This window comes from Molossus molossus, unplaced genomic scaffold, assembly GCF_014108415.1.
Source record: "Molossus molossus isolate mMolMol1 unplaced genomic scaffold, mMolMol1.p scaffold_m16_p_19, whole genome shotgun sequence".
In the NCBI taxonomy this organism is placed as follows: Eukaryota; Metazoa; Chordata; class Mammalia; order Chiroptera; family Molossidae; genus Molossus; species Molossus molossus.
In genome coordinates this window covers 35,422,426-35,449,847 of record NW_023425354.1, presented here as the reverse complement: position 1 = coordinate 35,449,847, position 27,422 = coordinate 35,422,426, and the positions used below count along the sequence as shown (strand labels likewise).

The window sequence follows — 27,422 nt, the reverse complement described above, 5'->3', positions numbered from 1 at the left end:
ATATTTTCTTCAAGAAGAAAAGGCAGTTGGGTGATAGGTCAGCATTGGACTGGGATCCAGGGTCCTGAGTTGCTGAACTGGCCCACCTGGTACTTCCCAACCGGCTTCTCAGTTCTCCCCACTGAGGTCAGACTTGAAGATGACTCCACCCTGAAATGTTCTACCCTAAACATGTTGGGATGCTAACTCGGATAACTACTCATGTAGCCCTTGCTCAAAGGACCAGACATAGCATCTTAACCTCTTTGTGCCTGAGTTTCTTTTCACACAACTCAGAGGTCTGTTCAGAGACCTTATGAAGACCTGACAGCCCATATCCAGGGGGAGCAACTTAGGTAAAGCAGGAGGGGCTGAGTGGGTCGAACCGAAGTGGCCTCATACCATTCCCCTTGGTCTCTGGCAGGTGAGGACAGAGCTGGTACCTGCATGAGGCAGGTCCCGGGGTTGGGGCCAGGGCCTGCAGACTGGAGTGGCAGACATTAGGAGTGGTCCGGGATCTTCCCATGATGCAGCCGGGAACCAGAGACCGGGAGGATCCTGTGAGGGGGAGGATCACGCGCTGAGAAACACGGAAGGGAGACAGTCCACTCAGACCCTCTACCACTTCTCTTGCCCAGGTGAAAAGCATCCTGAAAAGAAGTTAATGAAGGAAAGAGTATAACCAACCAAGTTAAAGAATGTTTCCTGGAAGCAGTCCGGGCACGATTGGATCAAAGTGGAAAAGTTGAAACCCTCTTTGGGAACTTTCCAATCAATGCTCCAGAGGTGGTAAATGTAAAAGAAAGAGTTTGCATGGGCTTTGGGGTCAGAGGGACACAGTCTGGAATCTCAGACCTGCCCCTTATGAGCTGTGACTTTCAGCAAGGTATTTACTTGGGCCTCCGTGGTCTCATCTGTAGAGACACAGCAGCGTATGCCTTGTTTGAATGAAGAGCAAGCACAGTTGACGTACCTTTTCCCTACTTCGGTGGGGCAGGGGGGTGGGAGCACCTCAGCAGTATATGCAGCTGTGGCAATGGTGGCGGGGGCGGGGGCAGAAAGGTGCAAGTCAGGGAGAAGCTGTGGACAGGAAATTCCAGGGATGGTGGGGGATCCTGGGCACCAGGACCCCAAAGGTGAAGTCATGCCGTGTGCAGTGAGCACAAGTAAACACTTTTAATCCTGGGACCATTATGGAGATGAAAAAGCAATGCAGTGGAGGAGGTCTCAGGAAAAGAATGTGGAGGGGCAGAGACATCAGTGGACAACTGGAGGGTAGGGTGACATTGGCCAGATGCACTGGTGAAACCAAGGAGAAGGCAGCACCACTGAGCAGTGATGGGACTCTAGCTCCTTTGGCCACGAGACAGCTTTTCCCTGTAGGCAGAAAGTCAACGAACTTAAGAGTACTTAGGAGTGCTTACGTCTCACCTCATTCTTCAAAGCCATTGCATTGCACCAGGGAAGGGCTGAAGGGGATGGACAGGGAGCTTGCCAGGCCAGTGGTGGGTCTATGAGGACCATCTCATTTTGCGCATCAGAGCAAAGCTTTGGAAGACATCCAAGTTCGATACCCAACTGACTAGAGGCAGTGGGGAGGGTAGAAAGTAGACCCTCCTTTCCTAATCCACGTTATTTGCTTTACTCCTGCTTTTCAAATAAACTTTATTATGTCATACTTGAGACATATTTAAAAAGGTATAAATACTAATACGATGAGAAGCCATGCATCTACCGCCTAGACTAGGAAACAGGCATTCCCAGGACGGCTGCAGCCCCCGCCCACCACGAGCCTCCCCGGGACAACGCCCTTCTCCTTCTCCACCCCCACAAGTCACCAGAATCTGCAATTTAGACTTTATCATTCCAACGAATGACTTTGTCCTTTTACTATATATGTATCCCTGAATAATACACAGAATTGTCTTTCATGTTTTCAAACTTTATACAAATGATGTCATAAAATAAGTATTTACTTCTGCTACTTGCTGTGTTTCATTCAGCACTGTTTATGTGATTCTTCTACATGGACATGTGTAGCTCTGGTTTATTAGTTTTCTCTGCTAAAAATTTTATTAATTGAGAACATCATAATTTACTTATTTATTCCTGTTAATAGATAATAAAGGTATATTTCTCTCCTGTCAAATTTTCCTCTTACGAACTGCTGCGGTGAACTTTCCCCAGCCTGACTCCACGCAGCCGGGGGCAGAAGCCACGCCCCGTCCCTTCCCTCACTCCTGCACTTCCTTTTCGATTGTACACCTTCCCCCATGCCCCGCACCCAAGACGTCCTGCTCGGGCTCTGTGACGGGACTTCTCTTATCTGAAGAGTCCCTTGTTTCCTTGAACTGGTTTGGGACTTACCACCTTAACTTTGCCCTTGGGAGCTCCTACCTCTGCCCTCCATCCTCAGGCAGACAGCACTGGGTGAGCAAGCCACCCCAAGCCCTACAAAGTCCTATGGGATTTGCCTTAACTGTACCAGCTCCTCCTTGATTCCTGTCTGACGAGATGATAAGCTCCACAAGGTGGGGATTGAGTCTGACTCAATGATAGAGCCCCATCCCAGGCACAGGACCTGGAACATTGTACAATGCCCTTTAGATATTTGTTGACTAGATCAATAGATGAGCAAATGCTTTATGGAGAAGGAATACCAGATAACCAGGATCACTTATACACTTGCATTCACCTTTACCTAGATGCACAGACCCCACCTCTGGGTCCATGGCAATCCCAGTGAATCCCATGTGATCACTGGGTGTTCTGCAGACTGAAAGTTGCCTCTTACCATTTAGTGAAGTCATATGAAAAGATGCAAACACATCCAGTCTTTCCTACACAGGGTGAACCCCAGGCCCTCCAACAGCCTGCGGCACCCCAGAATGGTGGATCCCTAGAGCACTCAGCCTGTGAAGCCAGTGAAGATGACCTCCCTTTCCCTGGTGAGGTCACTTTTTTTTCCTTTAAATAATTTGTTATTTTTCAATTACAGTTGACAAACAATATTATATTAGTTTCAGGTGTCCAACCCAGTGATTAGGCATTACATAACTTACTAAGTGATCACCCCAATATTCTAGTATCCATCTGACGTCATGCAATTACAATATTGTTGGCTGTATTCCCTATGCTGTACTTGACATCCTGTGACTAACCTGTAACTATCAATTTCTACTTAATGCCTTCACCTTTTCCACTATCGTCTCAACCTCCTGCCCATCCGAAGGTCTCTGAATCTATGAGTCTACATCTGTTCTGCTTGTTTGTTTATTATGTTTTTTAGATTATTCATGTAAGTAAAATCATATGGCATTTATCTTTCTCCGTCTGACTTATTTCATTCAGCACAATACCCTCTAGGTCCATTCATGCTGCAGAAGGCAAAATTTCATTCTCTTTAATGGCTGAGTCATAATCCATTTTATGTACATAACACTTACTCTTTATCCATTTATCTAATGATGGACATTTAGTCTGTTTCCATATCTGGCTACTGTAAAAATGCTGCAGTGAACACACGTATACGTCTTTTAGATTTGGCGCGTTGGGTTCCTCAGATAAATACTCAGAAGTGGAATTGCTGGGTCCTTCTTCGTCTTCTGTTACATAACCTGTATTTGAAAGTCTATCTTATCTGGTATAATATCGCTAGCCCAGCTTTTTGTTTGTTTGTTTACATTTTCATAAAATATATTTTCCACCCCTTTACTTTCAGTCTGTGTATCTTTTGATCTGAAGGGAGTAGCTTGCTCTTGTTTTGTTATCCATCCAGCCACCATATGGTTTTTGATTGGAGCAGTTAATCCATTTGCATGTAAAGCAATTATTGATATCTATATATATTAATTGCTGTATATTATTCATATTTCTTTACTTTTTTCTTTATCCTCTTCTTAAAGAAGATCCTTTAACATTTCTTGTAACACTGGTTTGGTGGTGAGGGACTCCCTTAGCTTTTTATTTTCTGGAAAGCTCTTTACCTGTACTTCAATTCTAAATGATAGCTTTGCTGGGTAGAGTAATTTTAGTTGCTTTTCATCGCTTTGAATATTTCATGCCACTCCCTTCTGGCCTGCAAAATTTCTGCTCAGAAGTCAGCTGACAGTCTTATGGGCACTCCCCTGTAGGTAACTAAATGCTTTTCTCTTGCTGCCTTTAAGATTCTCTTTTTGTCGTTAACCTTTGGCATTTTAACTATGATGTTTTGGTATGGGTCTCTTTGGGTTCATCTTGTTTGGGACTCTCTGCACTTCCTGCATTTGTTTGTCTGTTTTCTTCACCAGGTTAGAGAAGGTTGCCATTATTACTTTTTCACTTAGGTTTTCAACTCCTGGCTCTCTTTCTCTTCTCCTCCCATCACTCCCATGATGAGAATGTTGGCACACTTGAAGTTGTCCCAGAGACTCCCTAAACTATCCTTATTTTTTTGGAGTATTTTTTCACTGTTCTGATTTGGTGTTTTCTGCTTCCTTATCTTCCAAATATCTGATTTGATCCTCTGCTTCATCTACTCCACTGTCGATTTCCTGTAATGTATTCTTCATTTCAGTTCATGTATTCTTCATTTCTGACTGGACCTTTTTTATGTTTTCTATCTCCATTCTTATGTTTCCTATCTCTTTGTTGAAGTTCTCACTGAGTTCATCTACTCTTCCCCTAAGTTCACTGAGCATCCTTATAACCAGTGTTTTGAATTCTGCAACTGGTGGATTGTTAGTTTTCATTTTGTTTAGTTCTTTTTCTGGAGTTTTGTCCTGTTCTTTCATTTGGGACATATTTCTTTGTCTCCTCATGTTTGCTGACTCCCTGTGTTTGTTTCTATGTATTAGGTAGAGCTGCTACACCCCCAGGGCTTGGTAGTAGGCCGTATGTAGTAGGTGTCCTGCAGCATCCGGCGGCACAGCCTCTCAGATCACCTGAGTGGGCACCCCAGCTGCGCTCCCCATGTAGGCTGGGCACAGTCTCTGTTGTCATTGAGCCTCGATTCTGTTGGCATGGTCATGGAGAGATTCACCACCAGGCTGGTTAGCTGTGAAGACTGGCTGAGACCCCGTGGGCCCATCCCACAGAGCAAGACTTATTTCAGTGGGGCTCTGGTGCCCACTGAGTCCGCCCCTTGAGTGTGCCACATGTGGAGGTGGTTGGGTGGTGTTTTGGTGTGGCCTGAAGCTATCCACTGGGTACACTGGCTCTGGGGCCTCCTGAGAGGTGCAGGCCAAGGTCAGCTGCCACCTGTGCCTCCCCCAGAGCCACCTGGCAGGAACTACAAAGCAATCTGCAGATGGCTGCTACTTATGCTGGCTTGGAAGTGCCCAGGAGAGGTCAAGCTGTGAACCAAGGCTGGCTGCAGCTACTACGGGCTTGGTGCCACTTAACAAGGGGTGTGGGGCATGCCAAGGCCAGAGGCTGCTTGTTTGAGAGATTTCAGGAAAGTCTGAAGCATGTGCCAAGAAGGCGATTTGTGTGGCAAGGCCGCTGGAAATGGTCTGGGTGGGCCCACAGGTGGGCGGGGCGGGGTCTCAGGGAGTGATCAGGGTGCAGTGAGCAGTGCGAGCCAGGCCGACAGAGACTCGGATCTGGTTCCTGCTGCTGGCTCTGCGGGGAGAGGGCTCAGAAGGAACAACGGGCTGCTAGCACTTCCGTCCGGGAGAAAACGGCCCGTCCAGCTTTCACCTGATGCCAGGTAATCCAGTCCCTCCTCGCAGGCCCCCGGTGTCTTCTGAGCTGCTGCCCGGTGCTGGAGCTCTGAGGAAGCTAGTCCCAGTGAGCCCATGGCAGGCCCTGCCAGAGGACCGCCTAGGACTCCAGCAGCACTCTGTCTCGCTGAGTCACAATCCCCACGGTTTTTACCACCAGGAGTTATGGGGACTTCTCTTCCTGGCGCTGGAACCCTGGGCTGGGGGGCCTGGTGTGGAGCTGGGACCCCTCGCTCCTCAGGGGGAGCCCGCAGCCCAGCTCTCCCTCCCAATTTTTAACTGTCATCTGTGGGTGTGGTACCAGCCCGTGTCTTGTCTCTGCCCCTCCTGCCAGTCTCGATGTGGCTTCTATAAACCCCTACTTGTATGACTTCCACTCAGCCAGATTTTAGGCAGTCCTGAAGCATGGCTGCTCCATAGCTTAGCTGCAAGGCTGATGCGGCTGGGGGAGGGTTCGAGCACCGCACGGCCCCGCGCGCCATCCGTACCAGAACCTTGGTGAGGTCACTTTTAACGTGAAGCACGTGCTGCCGTCGAAACATCTGCCATCAGTGCTGCTCCTCACAGCAGACACTGACAGGAGGAAGACGCACGGAAAGGGCTCACGGGAAAAACAAAACAAAAAACAGCAGTAAGGAAAGAAAAAATGTTGGTATTTGCTGGGAGGGAGAGTGGAACCGAGACGCAGCCGTGGGAAACTGAGGACACTCTAGTCAAGTAGCAGGTCATGGTGGAATAAATCTGCCGAGCACGGAGAAAGGGGACTTGCCATCACTCCTGTCCCTGCCACACACCAACCTGTAACTTTGTTTTGGTCATTCAGCCTCATCTGGTAACAGACACTAGCTAACATCTATGGTATGAGTGTGCCAACTACATTCAGGCAGTGGCTGTGTACACCACACGGCATTCCCTGGTTGGATCAGGGGATCAACCCACAGGTACACAGCCAGACACAGACACTTCTAACCACTGCACCACACTGCAGACACTTCTAACCACTGCACCACACTGCCTCCTCACTGGGCATATGATCCTATGTGATCCTCACAACATCCCTGTGGGGTTGACAAGGCTGATACGTGGAGAAGCTGAGGCACGCAGCTCCACATTTAGTGAGGATGCTGCAATGAAACCCAGGGTTGCCAGTTTGGCCTCAGGGGCAGATGTTACTCGGAATCGTGAAGCACTTGCTGAAACTAAAGAGCTTCAGTTCAACCTTGCAAATCATCTCTGAAGTCCATGGGTCCAGGCCCATCTGATTGGAATTCCTCCACTGAGCCCATTTTATCACATGGAGCATTAAAGGAAATTGTGCCGTCATCGAATTCATGTATTAGTAAATTAACTTAATAAATATTAAGCCCCTGCTGTGCACAAAGTATCCTTCTAGGCTTTACAGATGTGGAGAAAAACCCCACAGAGTCCCTGCTCTGGAGATGCTCAGGCTGGGATGCGCAAAGGTTCGCAGTACAATGTAATGATGACTCCAAATCCAGCAACTCTATGCAACGAGAACTGTGAAGAAATACCCTGGAGGAAGGCACACCTGACTGATCATTCAGGGTCCTGGATGGGGTCCATACTATGTGGCCCTTTTGCAACTCACAAGGCATGTCCCGCCTTGGGGTCCTCGGTGTCCCCACACATAAAATGGGACCGGAACATAGGATGACCGCTTGCTGCCCTCTGGCTTCTCTTCCAGGGCTCTTCTCTATAGGCAGTGACCAAACCCTGGGCACCACCAGTTCAGACGTGAAATAGTGGACAGAGTTCTGCAACCCCGGATGGCCCAGGGGACAAGACCAACTTAGACCAGGGGATTCCGTGCTGCCAATCCCCTCTCCACGATTTCACACTCCTCTTGGCCTTTCTGTGGGCACCTGGGGACTGAAGCTGGCGGTGCCATCAAAGGCAGGCTGGCAACTGCATTATAAAAGGGCTGTATTCCCTCTTGTTGATAAATAAATCCTTTCCCTCCTAACTAGCCAAGCTGGCGGGTTTCATTGCAAATGCTTCACACTCAGCAGAGAGCCGATACTGGCAACATTGCACCCTTCATCTCTGCAATATTAATTAGTTTTCCATGAGGCTTTATTTTAATCATGAAAAAATGAGATCGGCGAGAACCAGTCAAAGGAAGAGCTGGGGACAAAAGGGCAAATGAGACACAGAGTTGGAAAAGAAGTGCGGATAATTGGGGGAAGCGGTTAGAGACGGAGGGGGAGGCCCGGGCTGGGAGGTAAGGAAGGGAGCTGATAGTTTATGAGCATCTACTATGCATTGGGAGTGGTACTAGGTTCTCTGCCTGCATTGCTTCCACCAACCCTGACACCAGTCGGCATTTACTAGCCTCATTTTAGAGACGAACAAACTGAAGCTCAGAAAAATTAGGCGCCTTTCCCCAGGTCCAAATTCCAATGCGGGGAAGATCTGGAGTCTAGACTTTTCACTCCCTGCCTGAACCTCTTTCGACTACATCCCTACAGCTCTCCACCAATAAGTATCTGGCAGTTACTGTGCCCAGCACTGTACCAGGCATATGCCCCCTCCAGCCCTAAAAAACACACAAGAAAGTACTGACTCGATCTTTATGAATGTGGCACCATCGCACTTGTGTCTTGGAAGCACCTCTGAGAACAGGGTCAAGACTGGACTTAGAGGGGGCAGGTCGGCCGCGGCTGCCTCTTTTAGGGTGTGGCTGTGAAGATGGAGAGAAATGACCCTGCAACCTCTTCAAACTCATCTTCTCTTGGCAGCTCACACAGGATGAGGTTAGATGAAATGAGAATAATAAAACCTCTCTCAGGACCCAGAGGAAGAATTTTAAGAGAAGGGCAGTGTGAAAGAAAATGTGATCAATATTTACATTGCCTTTGCTACTAAACAACCCAGAAACACATTCAGAGACTCGGGTGATGCCAAGCAGTCTTTTCGTTGCTGTAAGGACATCTTTCATCTCTTTGCCTTCAAAAAGCTTCTAGCCTCGTTAAGAAAGGAGGGCATATTTTCCTAAAAATAAATCTAGCAGTACACATCAGAGAGGCACAGACATGGAGTGGGCTGGAGGAAGAGTAGCTGAATTGGCATGACTGGGGGCGGGGGGATGGGAGGAAATGACTGTTTACTAGAACACGCTGTGTGTCGTGGATTGAGTGATGTTCCCTAAACAGAGATGTCGAAGTTCTAACCTCCAGTAACTCAGAATAACCTTACTTGGAAAGAGAGTCACAGCAGATGTCAGTTAAACGAAACGGAGATCAAACTAGGGTGGGGTGGACCCCTAATCCAATGACTGGTGTTTCTACGAGCGGGGAGATGGCCCTATGAAGATGAGGCAAAGACTGGAGTCACAGCCAAGAAACATCCAGGGCTACCAGAGCTGGAAGAGACAATGAGGGGTTCCTCCCCAGAGGCTTTGGAAGGAGCACGGCCCAGCCAACAACTTGACTTCCAGCCTCCAGAACAGTGAGAATCCATTTGTGTTGCTTTAAGCTGTATCAGTTTGTGGACACTGATACAGCGTGTGTCTCACTTTATCTTCCCCCCACACTGCAGGAGGTGTCCACTTCTAGTTCCGTTTTACAGGTAAGGAATCTGAGGCCCAAGAATTCACATGTGCAGATCACCCCACGACTACGGGGCATGCCCGTGCTCAGCCATCCTACAGAGGTGGTTCTGGAGGTGAACTTGAAGCATAAATAGGAAATGGAAGTAACCAGATGTGATCACGTGGGCAGCAGGAGAACTTTCCTCCCTGATGCTGTGCATTGCTTTAGTCCCCCAAATAAATGAGTGCTTACTGGGTGGCAGGCGCAGGCTCGAAGCTGAGAAACACTGTGGTTGAATTAGACTGGCTGCCCTTGAGGAGTTCACAGTTTAACGAGGGAGACGGCGATGAGACCGGACACAATGAGGTGAGCACCGCATCCACTGTGCGAACAAAGCGCAGGGAACACTGCCCCCAGGGACTTCCTATTTCATCAACCAGACACACCTGGATGGTCAGGCAGCTCCTGACTTCACAACAGTTTGCAGAAAAAGGAAACCTGACCCCATTAAATGAACACATCGCAGTTCAAATGTCAGTACTGCAAATTCCCAATGAGAAACAATAACAGTAACATGTAAGAAAGTGGGCATCCTAGAATCAAGGAGATGCCCAGGGTGGACACGGAAGGCTTCCTAAAGATGATGGCACTTGAGCTGAACCTACAGGAAGAGGGGAATGTGCCACGAGGCGGGCACTGGGAGACAAATTGCTCCCAGGCTGGCGAAGCTTCTGCCCCTAACAGTCTCCCAAGCAAAACACCAGCTCCACAGAGGCAGGGGCTCAGGTTGCTAGGATGATTGCTCTAGTCACAACACCTAGAAGAGAACGCCGTAGGTGCTCACTGTGTACATAGGTTTAATTAGTCCTGTTAGAATGAGATTGCATAGGAATGTCTCTAAATGCTCCTGGAAGTTCGGTCTCCACCCTTTATACTTATTCCTTTATCTGTGAACATCTACCCTATGCCCCGCCCTGAGTCCTGGGTTGCTTTCTGGGAACACAGAGGTGGATAAAACAAGCTCTCCAAGGGCTCTCAGTAGACAGAGAAGAGAGCAAATGAGCAATTTCCAAATTGACAGTGTGATGCAGCCTCTGATGGCAAAAACAGGGTGAGAGAGAGCAGGCAAAGCCTTAATAGAGGAAGCAACACTAAGCTGAGATTTACAGGGTGAGCAGGAAATTAGCCTGGCAGCGGAGGGACGGCAATGCTCTAGAAAGAGCAGCAGCTACATCCAAAAAGAGCATGTCACCTCCTGGGAACTGTGAGTGGTTGAGAGTGACCTGGCGTGCAGACTGGGAAGTAAGATGCAAGGCAGGTGTGGCTGGCACAGCACAGGCGAGCCAAAGCACACGGGGCTGTCTTTGAGGGGCCAGGACTGTAGCAGGAAAGGTGTTTGTTACTTGCTTTGCAAGGCTCCTTGGCCAGACATTTGCTCACTCTCACAACAGGGAGCCCAGTCCCTGCAGGGCACCAAAGGGCAGAATTCAAATGAATGGCAGGAAGAGGGAGAGGCACATGTTAGCATTACCTTAATTTAACATTCTTCTTTTTTTTATCCATTGCTGATTAATAGGTATTCCATTTCCCCCCAATCCATTCTCGAGAGAGGCGTTATAATAACATGTCAGGGAGGTGTGGGTAAGCAGCATTAGGGAGCCTGGTTTACAATGCAGTGTGTAACAGATGCTAACATCCCAATTATGCATTCCAGCATCATTTATACTCGGCTCCATGGTATGGTGAGGCTCGTCACATCATAATTCTCCAAAGCAGTTGCTATTAATCACGCATTCATTATTAAAACACATTGTATTCACTCTGCTTGGCAACGGGAGCAGGGAGGCTCTGTTTATCCAGAGCCGTCATCTCCAGACTCTGTCAGCTGCAGCCCACAGGAACTCCAGCCCTCCAGGGTGGCTGAGAGTCCCAGAGACACCTCAACATGATGGGGACATGGGGCTCAGAAGGGATCCCCAAAGGGATACATCTCATCCAAAGGGATAAGCACCTGCCAGAGGACTGAGGTCTCCCAGAAGCCATGACTATCTGCTCTCCTGGGTGTCTCTCCTCAGCCCATTTGTCCAAGTCGAAAGCCCCTTTTCCTCTGGAAGAGAAATTCCGCTAGTCACTTTTATGTCCACGGGTGTCTCGGTATCACCTAGGAGTCAGATCCGTCCCCACTGTCATGTTCTATTTCCAAAGTGACTTGATCATAAGAAACTATAGGTTTCATAGTTGAACATAAAGTCTTCAGGGTCAAATCCCTGTCGTCTAGTACTAGCTGTGTGACCTTGGATAAGTACTCTAACTTCTTTGTCCCTTGGTTTTACCAGCTGTACAGTGGGGTTGATAATAACATAACCAACTTCATAGAATTGCTGTTCGGATTAAACGTGAGTGAATTCTGACAAAGCCTTCATAAGATGCCTGGAACATAATTCATATCAGCCTTTGTTACCACTTTTTTTTTTAATCCTCACCTGAGAGTATTTTTTCACTGATTTTCGGATACAGAGGGAGGGAGGGATGAAAGGGAGCGAGGGAGGGGAAAGAGCGTGAGAGAGAGAGTGAGAGAGAAATAATGATATGAGAGAGACACAGTGACCAGGGCCAAGGATCTAACTCAAAACTAAGGTACATGCCCTTGACTGGGAATCGAACCCGTAACTTTTTGGCCCACAGGCCAACGCTCTAACTGCTGAGCCAAACCAGCCAGGGCTGTTACTACTTATTAAAACAATCCTAAGATGTCCTAGATGTACCCCCACAGCCTTTTATAGGTGGGGGGATGGAAGCACCATCCATTTACGCATTCCATAAATAGCTACTGAGCACCCCAGATGTACCAGGCATTGTTTTACGTTCGAGACATGGAGACATGTAAAACATGACCCCTCCCTTCAAGGAGCTAATGAGCCAGTAATGCACTGTGTTAAAATAGTGCTTAGGGCTTAGAGGTCTGGAAGTCCCTCTGCTCTCCTCACGAACCTCTGCATTGGATTTTGCTTTACAGTTTACACAGCACCTTTTTCCAATTAATATTGCACCGGTGCTCACCTGAGAGGTGAATGGGGCATGGGTCATCATTACAGCTTTTACAGGAACAAACACCCCAAGCCCCTCTCACTGTTAGGTAAGTGCCTACGGTCCTCGATGGCTCCCGTACTTCCAGTGACATAGTTCAGTCTAAAAATGTGCAGAAGACAATTAAGTGAATAAATAGAATAATATAAAAGCCTCTGTATTCTTCTTTTTGTGCTATCCAGTGGAAACCATTCATCTCAAATCTGGTGTTATAGTTTTCATGTTTTTTTTTTTAAACATGCACTACAAAATGTATACAGTACCTATAAACAATATATTTCTGTACACATTTTCAAACTTGACTTGAACAATACTACACTGTATGTCTCCTGCAGCTGGCTTTTTACAGGAAACCATTTATTATGGGAAAGGTCAGATGTACACAGGTTAGCAGACTGTATAATGAACACCCAGGTACCTATCACCAGCTCCAATGATCAATATTATCATTCTCTTTTTTAGAACTTATCTTTACGGTTGAATGCATCACAGATGTCCTCTCCTTTTCCCCCCATTGACCCCCTTGTCACCAATTCCTCTCCTTCCTGTTGTCCCCACCTACTGTTTGTGTCCATTGGTTATGCATATATGCATAGAAGTTCTTCAGTTTATCTCTTCCTGCCCTCCCTTCCCCCTTCCCTCTGAGGTTCATCAGTCTAACAACAAATTTGTACTTCTTAATTCCTTCATCTTCTTCACCCATCCCTCCAGCCCCCTCCCATTTGGCAAGCAACACAATGTTCTCTGTATTTATGAGTCTGTTTCTGTTCTGCTTGCTTATTTTGTTTGTTGATAGATATGTATTTATTGCCATTTTATTGTTCATATTTTTTTTCTTCTTCTCCTTCAAGAAGACCCTTCAATGTTTCATATAATACTGGTTTGACGGTGATGAACTCCTTTAGCTTTTTCTTGTCTGGGAAACTCTTGATATGTCCATCGATTCTAAATGATAGCTTTGCAGGATAGAGTAATCTTAGTTGTAGGTTCTTGCTTTTCATCACTATGAATACTTCTTGCCACTGCTTTCTGGCCTGTAAAGTTTCTTCTGAGAAATCAGCTGACAGTCTTATGGGAGTTCCTTTGTAGGTAACTAACTGCTTTTCTCTTGCTGCTTTTAAGATTCTCTCTTTGTCTTTAAACTTCGGCATTTTGATGGAGATAAGCCATCAATCAGATGCAGAGTTCAAAACAGTGGATAAAAGGATGCTCAAGGAACTCAGTGAGACCTTCAAGGAACTTAAAGAGAACTCCAAGGAACTTAGTAAGAACATCAACAACATAAAAAAGGGATCAGTCAGAAATGAAGGATGCACTAACTGAAATAACGAATAATTTACAGGGAATCAATAGTAGAGTAGGTGAAGCCAAGAAGCAAACCACCGAACTAGAATACAAGGAAGCAAAAAATACCCAATCAGAACAGCAAAAAGAATAAAGAATCCAAAAAAATTTAAACAGTGTGAGGAGCCTCCAAGACAATATTCACATCATGGGGGTGTCAGAAGGAGAAGAGAGAGAGCAAGAAATTGAAAACCTATTTGAAAAAATAATGACATAAAACTTTCCTAACTTGGTGAAGAAAACAGACACACAAGTCCAGGAAGCACAGAGAGTCCCAAACAAGATGAACCCCAAGAGGCCCACATCAAGACACATCATCTTATTCAGTCATTCTTGATTCCCCTGTACTAATACCACATTCTACCTCCTTCCCTTTACTCAATAATTATATTTTACAATTCTGTTTCAATGTAAAATTTACATTTGAATGCATGTTTTAACTGTATCTTTTTCAAAACAGATACATCCTATACGCCTATTTCTATCAAGACACAGAACAGTCCCATCTCCACAAAAAGTTTCCTTCTCCGCCCTCCCCCCATCACCCCTGCACCCTAGGAAACCACTGTTTTGATGTTTCACCTTAGATCTCATTTGCCTGTACTATAATTTCAAATAAAAAGACTCACGGAGTATACAACCACTCGTATCAGTTTTGGGTGAGGCATTTTATCTCTGAGATTCATCCCTGTTGTTCTACATACAAATAGATGGCTTCATTGTACCGCTAAGTGGTATTCCATTGTCTGAACCTAGCACCGTTTGTTCATTCATTCTCCCCTTCACGAGCTTTTAGACTGTTTCCACTCCTTGGCTATTGTGACTAAAGTGGCTGTGGAGATTTTTACAGAGTACTTTTTGTGGATGTCGGTTCACATTCCTTCAGGATAAGGAGAGAAACTGCTGGGCCAGAGAGTAGGTGTATTTTAACTTCATGAAAAAGTGCCAAACTGTTTTCCACGGTAGTTGAGCCACTCCTCACTCTCTGCAGCGTTGCACGGGCCTCCGGTTGCTCTCCGTCTCACCAGCCCCTCCGTGAAGCCTGCTTCATTGTTCGAGACATTTGCCTATTTTTATGAAGTTGTCACTCTATTTTTGAGTTGAAAGAGTCCTTTATAGACTCTGAATAGAATTTCTTTGTCAGAAATATGTTTTGGAAATATTTTCTGTCTATTCATTTTTCAAAATACCATGTGTTGGCCATAGTTTTTGTTTGAACGTGTATGAATTTTAATGTATAATTTCTTTTCCTTTTATTGTCAATGCTTTTTTTTTTTTTAAGAAAAAACAGAGAGAACAAGAGTCTTCAAAATTTTTTTTTATTGATTTTGAGAGTGAGGGGAAGAGGGAGGGAGAGAGAGAGAGAAACATCAATGTGAGAGTGAAACATGGATAGGATGCTTCCTGCACCCCTCCCACCAGGGATGGAGCCCACAGTCTGGGCGTGTGCCCTGATCGGGAATCGAACCAGCAACCTTTCTGTCCACAAGATGACATCCCAACCAACTGAGTCACACCGGCCAGGGCATTGCCAATGGCTTCTGAATTCTGTCTTAGAAATCTCTGTCTACCCTGTGAATCTTCTAAAAGTTTTATAATTTTAATGTCCACATTTAGGTCTAAGATTGATTGTATGAGCAATTATTTTCCGAGACATTTGAGAGTAATTAATGTACATCATGAACCTTTACCCCTAGATACTTAAATGTGTGCATCCAAGAGTAGGGAGACTTTCTTACATTACCAATGCAATGATTAAATTCATACATTTACATTTATGCTATACTTTTAGCATAGTGGTATAAGTAACATACCACCCATCTTCCAATTGTTTTAGTTTACCTAAAAATGTCCTTTATAGCATCTTTTTCTCCTCCAGTTCAGGATCCTATCTAGTCATCAAGTTTCCTGAGCCTTAGACAATTTGTAATATTTCCATAGCCTTTCCTTGTTTTTGTTTTTTTATGACAATACCATTTTTAAAGACTACATTCCTTCATCTTTCAATAGAAGTTATTCATTTGGGGCTATGTGACATTTCCTCATGATTAGATTAAGCTCACATACTCTTAGGATGTCACATCTGGAGACACACAATGTCCATCAACTTCTTATTGGGGATGGTCATTTTGATCATCCAAGCAAGGTATTGCCAATTTTTTCAGTATGTACTTATTGATTTCTCTCCGTTTCAATTAAAAATCAACATGTGGAAGGCACCAAAAATCATGTAAATATCTTGCTCTTGTTGAAATGTCCCCCAAGACTTGGATCTTCCCTGACTAATTTTACCATGACGGCTGCAAAATGACTTCCAAAGTCAAGTGCTCCCTTCACATTGACCAATCAACCCTTGGCCTTCATTTTTTCAATCCTCACCCAAGGATTTTTTACATTTATCTCCAGACAGAGTGGGAGGGAGACAGAGAGAAACATTGATATGAGAGAGACACATCAATTGGTTGCCACCCACACAACCCCAACTGGAGCCGGGGACAAACCGCAACTGAGGTACATGCCCTTGGTTGGAAATGAACCCAGGACTTTTTGGTCCACAGGCCAAAGCTCTAACCACTGAGCCAAACTCAACCCTTGGCCTTCTAACGTAACCAAGAGGGCTCCCTTCTAATGTATGCATGCATATATGTGTCTAATCTATGCATCAAATCTACCTTTCTATCTATTGTGAATGTGGATTCATGAATTCCTATATCTGCATGGTTTATCACTCATTAGTATCCCTAATTATTTTTGCGCTCAAATTATATCAAATGTGATCAACGGGAGCATCATACTGCCAGCTCCAGTACACTTCATTTCCCTGTTGTGTCATATACCAATGTAAGAGTATACCAAAATTATTTTTCCATTCTGCTGTTGATTGCCATTAGACTTTTTTATAATTTTTCACATGTACAAATAATGCCAAAGCATGACTGTCTCCCATGTACATGTATGTTCCAGGAGAGAGCTAAATGGCAGACTCCTGGTTCTTAGGAAGTGAAAATCATCTATCTTTACCATGTAACTGTTCATGTATATGACTACAAAATAAATACTTTTGCCAATTTATGCTTTCATTCACAGTGAATGAGTGTTCTTGTTGATCACCATTCTCCCCAACACTTGGTAATATTACACTCTCACACACACACACACACACACACACACACGCCATGTGACAGGTTTTAAATGGAATCTCACTGTTGTATAAATCTGCATCTTTTCATGTAAGCTTTCCTCTTTGGGAACTTATCCATTCATTTACTTATTCTCATTTTCTTTAAGTTGAGAAATAAAAACTCAGATGCATTAAGGCATATGCCCTAGATCACAGCACTGTTATAAACTGGACATGAACCTAGGTATTCTAATATTGAAAAAGATTTATATTATCTATCTATAACAATACTCTGTAGATGTATGACTAAGTGCATGTATGTGTGATTGTGTGTGTGTGGTAGGTGGGACAGGATTTTTTTAAATTCACATTTTGACTCGAGGTCTTCAAAGCCATTACTAGATACTGATAACATCCATGGCAAATCACCCCCAATGACCCTTTGCACCCAATCTTTTTCCTAAGTAAAATCAAATTAAAATGAATGAAACTCAAGAACAACCTTGAAGAGATGTCCTCAGAAGACACCCCCTGCCCCCATCTTGCCTGTCTTGCTATGTGGGTTTACAGACTGAAGAAATGAACATGGGCAACACATCATCCTCAGCAACCATCTCTTTCTCTCTCTCTGGCATCCTGATTAGGACAGGACCCAGAGCCCTGGCCCAATTCACACCTAGGCAGAACTCTGGAGGAGCTGCAGCTCTGGTTGCCCCAGGAGACAGCAGCAACGTCCAGCCTGTGGCTTCAGCAGCTCTAGATGCCCACCCTCCCTGCCCTTTCCACCAGCTCGCTCAGCCTCAGGGCCCCCTCAGCCTCAGGACTGCTCATTAGCCTGGGATTAGCAGCTGCATCAGCAGCAAGCCAGGCAAAGCCCTGCTGTCCTGGGCTGTGGCTGCAGAGGGCCGACTGTGAAGGGAGGGCTCAGCTGCCCCACTGCCAGGCACATGTCAAATCCAATTGGGAAGAGGATCTTGTTAAGCCTCTTTATCTGATGACAAGTCCTCCTTTAAAAAAAAAAATTATCAGTTAAGGAAGTTTTGCAATGTCTACCAGACACCCGAGCTCAGGTCAGATCATGTTTCCTGTCCAGAATACATTCTTTATATTCCATCAGTCACTAGGTTTGAGGGGATGTGATTAGTCATCCAGGATGACATATAAGCCTTGCTGGCCACTAGGCAATCTCTGCCCTCCCAACGCTGTGTGACTCATGTGTGTGACTGCCCAGTCCAGCATCTGCACATGACAAGAACAGAGAGCTGATTTTTATTTCTAGCTGGTGACCCTTTTCGCAATGATGGGGCACCACAAAAATAAAACCAACCGCTTGTGAAGAAAGAGTCCTTTCCTACATTGCTGATGACAGCATGCATTGTTTTAATCCAGCTGAAAAGGGATTTTGCAGTTGACCAACACTCGCAAAAGCATATGCACTCGGACATTCTTCTTATGGGCTTTGCCAGAGTAGAGAGCGGGGTTACAACTGATCAAACATCTCTTGTGGATGAGGCATCATTTACAGTCATTCTGCAACCAAGTCTGCATGTCACACGCTCCCATTTCATACATAAGGAAGTCAGAATGGTGACTACCGACTTCTCTGATGCTGCAGCATTGTTAGGAGAGAGAACCTGCCCTTAACCCCACTCGGCCTGAGTCCAGTCCTGTTTCTTCCTCTGCAGAACCCTGCTGTGAAATCTAGGCACGAAATCGTCACTGCAGCATTATTCTTAGTAGCAAAAAGCAGGGGGGAAGCAAAGTGGTTCATGATAGAGGAATGTTTTAGTAAATTATGGGGAGTTAACCCAGCGGATTATTTTGCCATTTTGTAAAGGATAATTTTAAAGATTATTTGGCAATATTGGGAAAAGCACATAACTGTCAAGAGAACAGAATACAAAAAGCATTCCTATGGAATGATTATCGCTATATTAAAAATGCATGCCCATATGGAAAATATGCTCATGGGGACCTGGAACATTAAAGACTTTTTAAAGGATATTAGTAATTAAGCGTTAGCTCTCATAATACCCATTATTGTTATAAAGTTGCATTTGATGAAAGGCCCACGTTTGGCTGGAAAGAATAATATATTCAGGATGGAAAAGTCCAGAATTTGAGCGCCTCCATAGTCTAAATTTGTGAAACTAAGCCAATTACATATAATCTCTGAGGCTCAGTCTTTTTGATTTGTAAAATGGTGATGATAATTTTAACTTCACCAGGTCACCATGCAAAATAAATGAATTTAAACACATACAAACACTGAATCCCACCCCCGATAAATTCATTAACCAAAACCATTAAAATGATGGTCCTTCTCAAGTGTCTATCACCTCTAAACTTTTCGGTGGGTTTTCTGGTACTAGATGGAACCGAACAGGGCACATGTCAGCCCACACATGGGCCGCCGGGGGAGGTGGTAAGGAGGGGGATTCACTCCTTGCCAACATCATTCTCAGCTCAGACCAGCCGCGGACCTGACGCTTCACCAACACGGAATGCGTTACACACTGATCCCGGAGCTCTGCAGGGAAGCCAGCAAGTGAAACGCACCCTTCTCTGGTCCTTTGGGTATTTACAAGATAAGACTTTCTTACAGGCTGGGCGGTGATGCTCCCTGAAGCCTCTTAGAATGAATATCCTCTCTCTCTAGGAGACACTGTAAGCTCTTTTCGGGGGGGTGGGTAATAATGCTGTGGGAAGATTTCCCTGGCTTCTATACTGCTAAGAGAACAGGAGATACTCAACAAGACGGGACTTACTTATGTCTCCGCACAGTCTTCTGGCTGGGTAGCTGTGCTCGCCAAGCTTGAGATGACTCTCTGTCATGTCCCTGTTTCCCAAGTCAAATGGGGATTGGAGATTGGAGAGGAGAGGAGAGGGGAGAGGCATCCGAAATGAAACAAACTTCACCAGGAGTTGTGCGAGCATCACTGGGTGTCTAGTAAAAAGTGGTCCCCGAGCCACAGCATCTTGGCTGTTGAATCTTCACCTGGGCTCCTAGCAACAGACCCTACGTGTGCCACGGCTCGTGCTATCTGCCTGGGGTGAGCACTCGGCTCCCTCGAGGACAGGCGCTCCCTGCTTCCAGCCATTGCCCAAAGGGGGGGGGTTGCGGGAGGTGGGGAGTCCCGGGGTAGAGAGAAAATAACATTATCAAAGATTTAATAAGTATCAATGACAAAAAAAAATGAGCTTGCTGAGTGAATGCTCACCCCCTGCTCGGGAAATATTGTTACCCCCTCATTTTGAAGATGAGGAAATTGAGGCTCCATACTTGTTTTCAGCATCCGTCGCCTGTTTGTGGAGCACTTACAGCAGTCAAGGAGACATGACAGATCGTCAGAGAGCGGAATTTCTCCTTCGGCTGTGATGCTTGAGCATGAAGCTCCTCAGAACACACTGTTCCCCTGGGCAGACGCGCCCAGATCAAGAAGAAATTGGCAGTGCAGCTGTCCAAGCTGTCTGCTCCTTCTTGCCTGCACCGAGTGAATGAAACAACCGGGTGCCAGGATTGGGAGCAGCACTTTAAACGGTCGCACTTAAAGCAGGTCCTTAGAACAGCTCTTGGCTGGCAGCAAAGGGAGTGTACCCGGCCTTCAGCAAGTGGGAAGAGACCCGTTCTGCCCGGACAGGGCTGGGGGTTGGGGGAGGGGCTGCCGAACAGGGTGATTCTTCCCGGGGAATATAAAGACCATAGGATCTGGAGGCAGGAACACACACACACCCACCACCACCACCACCACCAGGTTGAACAGGACTCTGCCACTTGCTTGCTGTGTGTTTAGGGCAATTTTCCTAAGTTCTTAGATCCTCGTTTGCAGAAAAGATTTTGGAGGGCTAACAGTGAGTCAGGGGTCCACTACAGCGAGCCCCGCGCCCGCAGAGAGGCATCCTTCTTCCCCCCTGAACGTTGTTCCTGTGTTGAGAACAGTGAGGGTTAGGTGGCGTTCGGCATCCGAGACGGAGGTGACAGGTTCGGCCTCTGATCCAGAATGGAGGTCCAGACACAGACGACGTCACTCCCTCGAGCCCCTGGGGAAGCTGCAGGGGAGGGTGGAACCGTGGGCAGGAGGAGGAAGACAGAAGGTTGGGAAGCAGGACAACCATGTAAGCTAGCAGACTCCAGCTGTCATGAATGCAATTTGAATAATTCTGCTCAACCCGGATTTCAGACCCTAGAGCTACGTCTAATGAGCAAACATCAGTGTGTACACTCTGTGACTACTGTCTTACAGAATCGGGCACCCCAGAGACTTCAAGGAATCACTTGGGACGGAAAGACAGCCTTCCCGCAAATGCTCATTTCACTGACCAGTGCCTTGTGCGCCGCCCATGAAGTCAAGCCAAATCCACCTGCTTTCCTTTCGGCCCTCTCCTTGTTCAGTTCTCTTGGGCCACAGAAAACGTCTGCTAGCCTGGCCAGCCTGCTACGTGCCCTGACGGTACTGCTGGTGGGTAGCGCAGCCATGCGCTGCCTCGGCCAGTCACTCAACAATCACAGTACCCTGCACTGTGTCATTTGGAAGACACAAGAGAGACAACTGCACCTCTCTTTAGGAACCTTAGACAACTGAACTGCAGTATACTCGAATTCGTCTTTTCCAGTCATCCATTTAATACTGGAGTCCCCTTCATATTACCCAGAACAGGTACCCATTCAACCCCCGCTTGGGCTCTTCCTGTGACGGGAGCTTCCTGCCACTCAAAGGAACCATTCCCGCTGGGCTCTCGTGCTGAGTATAGAGAGCAGCAGACTCTCAACACGTACTGATTGTATGAAGGCCATGAATTGACGGCTTGAGTTATTCTTCATTTATTGATTAATCCATCGGTTACAAATTTTGCTCTTATAATGCCCATGCTTGCCTCTCTTGGAGCTGCTCAAACATTTGCAAGTGTCTCTGACTGAACACCCTTGAACCACAGCCTCTAATGCCAATTCTCAGCCAGCACCTCGGAGAGTTCCCGTGGCTTCAGGTTGCCTTCCTCTGCCTGCCCACGGGGGCTCCCGGAGTCATTTTGGTTGCCATGGGGAGGAGACACCAAAGAGCGGCGATTCCACGTATTCTGGAACCAGACAGCCCTGGATTCAAATCACCACCCCCATCACCACCACTCACAGACTGTGTCTTCTTGCAGTTTATTTTATCTCTCTTAAGCCTCTGCTTTCATCTATAAAATGGGTGCACTAATTGTATCCACTTCATAGGGTGACAGGGATTCAATGAGTTCATGCAGGTCAGAGGCGCAGAAGAGTGTCAGGCACACAGAAAGAACTCACAAAGGAGATTGGTATGGTTATCAGTATACTTTCTTTTCCTTTTGCCTTCTTTTTCTTTGAGCGAGGTGGAGAACTCTTCAGCAGACAAGGGCCAATTTCAGACACCTGTGTTTGCTTCTTCCAGAAGTTCCCATTACAGTTGACGCAATGCGGTCAAGTCTGCCCTTTACACATCCCCACCAGGCTCCTGGCCACCGCCAGCAGGATATGCTTCTGACCACATTCCCGGAGGGGCGGTGGCCGGCTCTGTGCTGACCGCTCAGGGCCTCTGCCTGGGTACCCTGTCCTAGAGAAAACGCTGGTCAGCACCGGCAAACAGAGCAAGGCTGCCTGACCTGGAGGCCGAGGCCTTCTCTGCAGGTCTCTTCTGAGATGTCGAGTTTGTTTGACTTCCACCCAGGGAATGGGTGCTCTCAGGCTGCGTTGTCCAAGCCCACAATTATGGAACAGCCTAAAGTGACCTTGAACATGAAGAGACACCAGCCCTGCCCTGGCTGTGTCCACCGTGCCGGCAGCCAGGCGGTCATGCGTGGGAGTGTATGAGGTCGAGATTTTCTCTTGCCCATTTCACAGTCTTCCTGTCGGGGCTCGGAGGTGCTGCGGCAGGAAAGATGTCTAGGTTGGAACCAGAAAAAATTCACCCTATATGCTAGAATCCACTACCTCCTCTTGGCCACACTGCCAGCCCGATAGGACTCCTGGGTTAGTTTTACTAAAGAAGCGAGTTTTAATCAGACTGCTGAAGAAAAGGAGGAGAGTAGGCAAGGAGACACAGCAGAAGACTGTGGGCTTTGGAGTCAAAAGACATCGGTTTGAGTCCCGGCTCTGCCTTTCACTAACTGGGGGAGCTTGACATGGTGCTGAGCTCTCCTGAGCCTCTACTTTATTATCCGAAAATGGGAATGACAAGATCTTCTTCTACATAGTGTTATTATATCAAATGAGATCATGTAAATACAAGTACTGTCTTGCTAGCCTGATTTTTTTATAGCAAAATATATGCAGGTCGACTTTTCCACTTAAGTGTTTTACAGTCCCAGGATAATGCTTATATAATCTATCTCCTTATCTTTTCTTCTGCGTGCCTGTAAACCACCCTCCCAGATCCCACATGCCCAAATAGGACCCACTATTCAAAGCCTGGCTCTAAAATCACGTCCTCTATGAGCTCCCCTACACACACACACACACACACACACACACACACACACACCCCTGGAAGAGATCACTTCTGCTCTCTCTCAAGTCCCACGGCAATTTATCAGTTCACTTCTGGTGGTCAATATTTTCTACCTTGCATTACAACTGTTTGTTGACTATAAGCTCCTGTCCAGTCACAAATCTTGCCATGATTAGAAGCTCCGTAAGGATGGGATTTATGGCTGGTTCACCTTGAAGTCCCCCCTGGTGCTTGACATGAGGTGAACACTAAGAAACAGTGTCCAATGAATAGGAAAGTTACTGCTCAAGATCCTGGCTGCCACCATCCTCTGGCTTTCTCTCTTCTCCAGTCCCACCTCAGGACAGGAGGCAACCTCATTCTGCTTCCTACAATTTCCTGTGTACTCCTACCCCCAAGGCCAGGACAGCTTTTGTCATAAAGTTTCTGAAGGTCTTTTCTTTTTTTTTTTTATAGAATATGAATTGAAAGAGAGAGGAAGGGAGAGGGAGAAAGACAGAAACATCCTGTAGGACAGAAACATCAATCGGTTGCCTCTGATGTACGCCCCCTACTGGGGATCAAACCCACAACCTGAGTATGTGCCCTGACCAGGAATCAAACCGGTGACCCTTCGGTGCACGGGATGATGCTCAGCCAACTGAGCCACACCAGCCAGGGCTTGGGGTCTTTTTGATGATAACGGATAACAAAGTGACAGGAATACGCAATATCCAACTTCCACGTGGTGTCCCATGAGAGCTATTGACTCAACACATCCCGAATTGAACCCAGTCTTCCTCCCTCCCGCTCTGCCACCTTCCTCTGCTTACTTTCCAGCTCAGTGGGAACCCGACAAAGTTCAATCTCTCTCTCCCCCTCTCTCTAATCCATTTAGATTTCTGACTTCGAGTTGAAGTTGGAATGGTTGTTGGGATTGGATGGATGTATTTTTCATCTGGAGAGAACAAGAATTTAGGGGCTCCATTGAATTGGACACTGTACGCTGAATTGTCCTCCAAAAAGACATGTGATATTCTAAACCCCAGCACCTCAGAACGTGACCTTACTTAAACATGGGGTTGTTGTGAATGTAACCAGTTTAGACAAGGTCTTGCTGGTACAGGAGGGTCCTCTCATCCAATACGACCAAGGTCCTTATAAAAAGAGGAGAAATACACAGGAATTACAGAGACATCGATGGGACCTATAAACCAAGGAGTGACAAGGATGCCTGGCACACCTCGGGAGTTGGAAGAGGCAGGAAGGATTCCTCCCTATGGCTGAGGAAGCATGGCCCTTCTAGCATCTTAATTGGCAGTGTCTAGGTTCTAGAACTCAGACAATAAAATCTTGTTGTTTGAAGCCACCCAATTGGTGGGACTTGGTTACTGCAGCCCAGGGAATTCATCTACCCACCATCCTTCAGCCGGTGGACAGTGACTGGCCTCCTCTTGTTTCAGCCCCCACAGCTAGGTTCATCCCAGCTATGTGTCACCTCTTGTCTCTCCTATCTGCCTCCTCTGACTTATTCCCACCAGCACACCCTCCGATTAGTCTTCCCTTGCTTCCCTGGACTATTACAAAGGCGTGAAAGTGAGTGTCCCACCAATCTGTCATCCACACTGCTGCGGGAGAGCTCTTTTCAAAATATTGATCTGATCGTGCTTTCCCCTGATTAAAACCCTGTAGTGGTTCCCTGAATCCTCAAGACACTGAAAAAGAAGTGTAAGCAGCCCTGGCCTGTTTGGCTCTGCAGTCAGAGCGTCGGCCCTCAGGCCAAGGGCATGTACCTTGGTTGCGGTTCATCCCCGGCCCTGGTTGGGGTCATGAGGGAGGCAGCCAGTCGATGTGTCTCTCTTGCGTCGATGTTTCTCTCTCTCTCCCACTCTATCTGAAGATAAATGGAAAATATCCTTGGGTGAGGATAAAAAATAAATAAATAAATAAAAATATTGTCTTTGTCATTATTATTTAAAAAAAAAAAAAAGGAAGTGTAGCCCTGGCCGGTTTGGCTCAGCGGTTGGAGCGTCCGCCTGCGGTCCGGAGAGACCCGGGTTCGGTTCCCGTTAAGGGCATGTACCTCGGTTGCAGTTTGTCCCCGGCCCTGGTTGGTCGTGCAGGTGGCAGCCACTCGATGTGTTCCTTTCTCATCGATGTCTCTCTCTCTCTCTCTCTGTTCCTCTCTCTCCCTCCCACTCTACCTGAACAAAAAAAATGGGAAAATGTCTTCGGGTGAGGATAAAAAAATAAATTTAAAAAAAGGAAGTGTAAGCATCTCTGTGTAGCTCAAGACCCTCAACAATGAGGGCTGCAACCATCACCCCGGCATCATCTCCTGCCCCCCCCCACACACACACACACGCACGCACACATGTACCCTCTGCCCCACACCTACTGGAATATTCCAACAGCAAATGAGTTTGTTTATCTTAGGGCCTTTAGAATCTATTGCCCAACCTTCAACTTCATTCTTCTTCACCTAACCTCCTCCAAAACCAGCTCAGATATCACTGCCTTCAGGAAGTCTTCTCTGAACTCTGCCCCTGTGTGCACGTTCACTGGGTCACCTCCACCCAGCACACTTCTGCCACTAAATGCAACTCTTTCGGTGCGGGGCCCATCTCTGTCACGTGTCTCTCCAAAGCCATCACGGTCACAGAGCAGGTGCCCAACAAGTAATGATTTCGTTTTACTTATTTATGTTTTTATTTATCAATGTTCAACTATTGTATTTATCTTTGGGGGTCAGGCAATGTGCTGAGCTTTCGCGTGCGTTGTTGCGTCTCTTCCTCCCACCACCCCTGTGCGCTGAGCATCATTACGTTTCTGTTACCGCTAGAGAGGCGGCGTCTCAGACAGACGCAGCAGCCGCCCAGCACCCACAGCGCAGAAGAGCCAGGAGAGTGTCCAGGCCAGGCCGCCAGGCTCCCCCACGCCGCCGGGATGATGAAGGGACGAGCCGACGAGCATTGGAGAACTCTCAATTAAAAGTTATTCCCTGCAGTTCATCAGAATGCAAATGGAGACCTCCCCAGTTTCACTTGCCACTTCAGTATCGACTTACTTCTTGTCTGGAGGGAGAGAGCGCGAGCGAGCCACCCTCCCGTGGCTGAAGGAGCCCCAGTCCTCATCCGTCACACTAGCGATGTGTGTCTGTGTCCGGGCAGGGGAAGGATGAACACAAATGTTATAAACATTAGCAGAGGCAAAGGAGGGGCTGTTTTATCTCCTCACCACAGAACATCAAGCCGGAGCCAGGACTACACCCTAAGTTTTATTTACAGTGTATGGTGGGTAACCGTCCTGGCAAGGGAGGCGCCCTCCTCACACACCCCCACACCCCTCGCCTTGTTAGAGGCAAAGACGAATTAAAAACACAAGCTGCTCAGAGAGAGATAAATCAATTTTCATCAGAGCAGCGCTCCTGACACCACCCCGACAAATCAATATATTTCTCCATAATGGAGTCACTAAAGCTGCAACCAAGTCACAGGAAATGCAAAGCAGCCTCATAAAGAATATTGCAAAGTAATAGAATATCTAAATCTGAATTTCAATTATCTACCTTCAAGGGCACACTGATGTCTGCAGGAGGGGAGTCCATCAAACATTCATGGAGCCTGGCTTCACTGGCCCCGGCCAACAGCAGCCTGGGCCCCCGGGGTTCCCACTGCTCCGAGTTGCAGGAGGAGAGCTTCACCCAGCCTGGAGAAGAATCCAGACTCCCCGGAACGCACCCCTCTGTAAGGGCGGTGGCAAGCTCTGTAGAGCCCATCCAGCTCGTTTAGATGTTCCCTGCGGGCCCTAGAACTGGGGCAAGAACTGACACCTGCCTGGTGGCTTCTAGACAGGCTCAGGGGCACTGCACCCCAGCTAGCACTAAGATCAAGCCCACCTGGCTCCATCCCCCAGAAACGAAGCAGGAACTCACCCAGGCCTGAAGGGAGGGAGGCGATGCCCCACCCTGCTGCCTCCTCACCTTCTGCCATCTCTTCAAAGACTCTCAGGGAGCGGGAGGGGGCTGACCCCTGAGAATGGCAGCCAGTTCCTTGAAGGTGTCCCCTGGAAGTCACCTTGGTCATGCACGTGCCTCACTCAGATCTCTGCATCATCATGACAGGGACAGCAACCACACAGGTGGTGTATTGGCTAAGAGGCTGGAGCCAATAGCCACAGTCTAGGTCCG

General features: G+C 46.9%; 1 protein-coding gene and 1 long non-coding RNA gene across 2 annotated transcripts in view; both read right to left on the bottom strand.

Moving 5' to 3' along the window:
* The window catches only part of ASIC2 (acid sensing ion channel subunit 2), a 954,837-nt gene that overhangs the window by 895,219 nt on the left and 32,196 nt on the right, over positions 1–27,422 (bottom strand). The window lies entirely within an intron of this gene.
* LOC118634589 lies at positions 423–27,331 on the bottom strand. The gene is made up of 3 exons (XR_004960374.1): positions 27,168–27,331; positions 26,301–26,389; positions 423–629 (listed from the first exon to the last, which is right to left on the bottom strand). It is a non-coding gene; the product is annotated as an uncharacterized LOC118634589 (long non-coding RNA).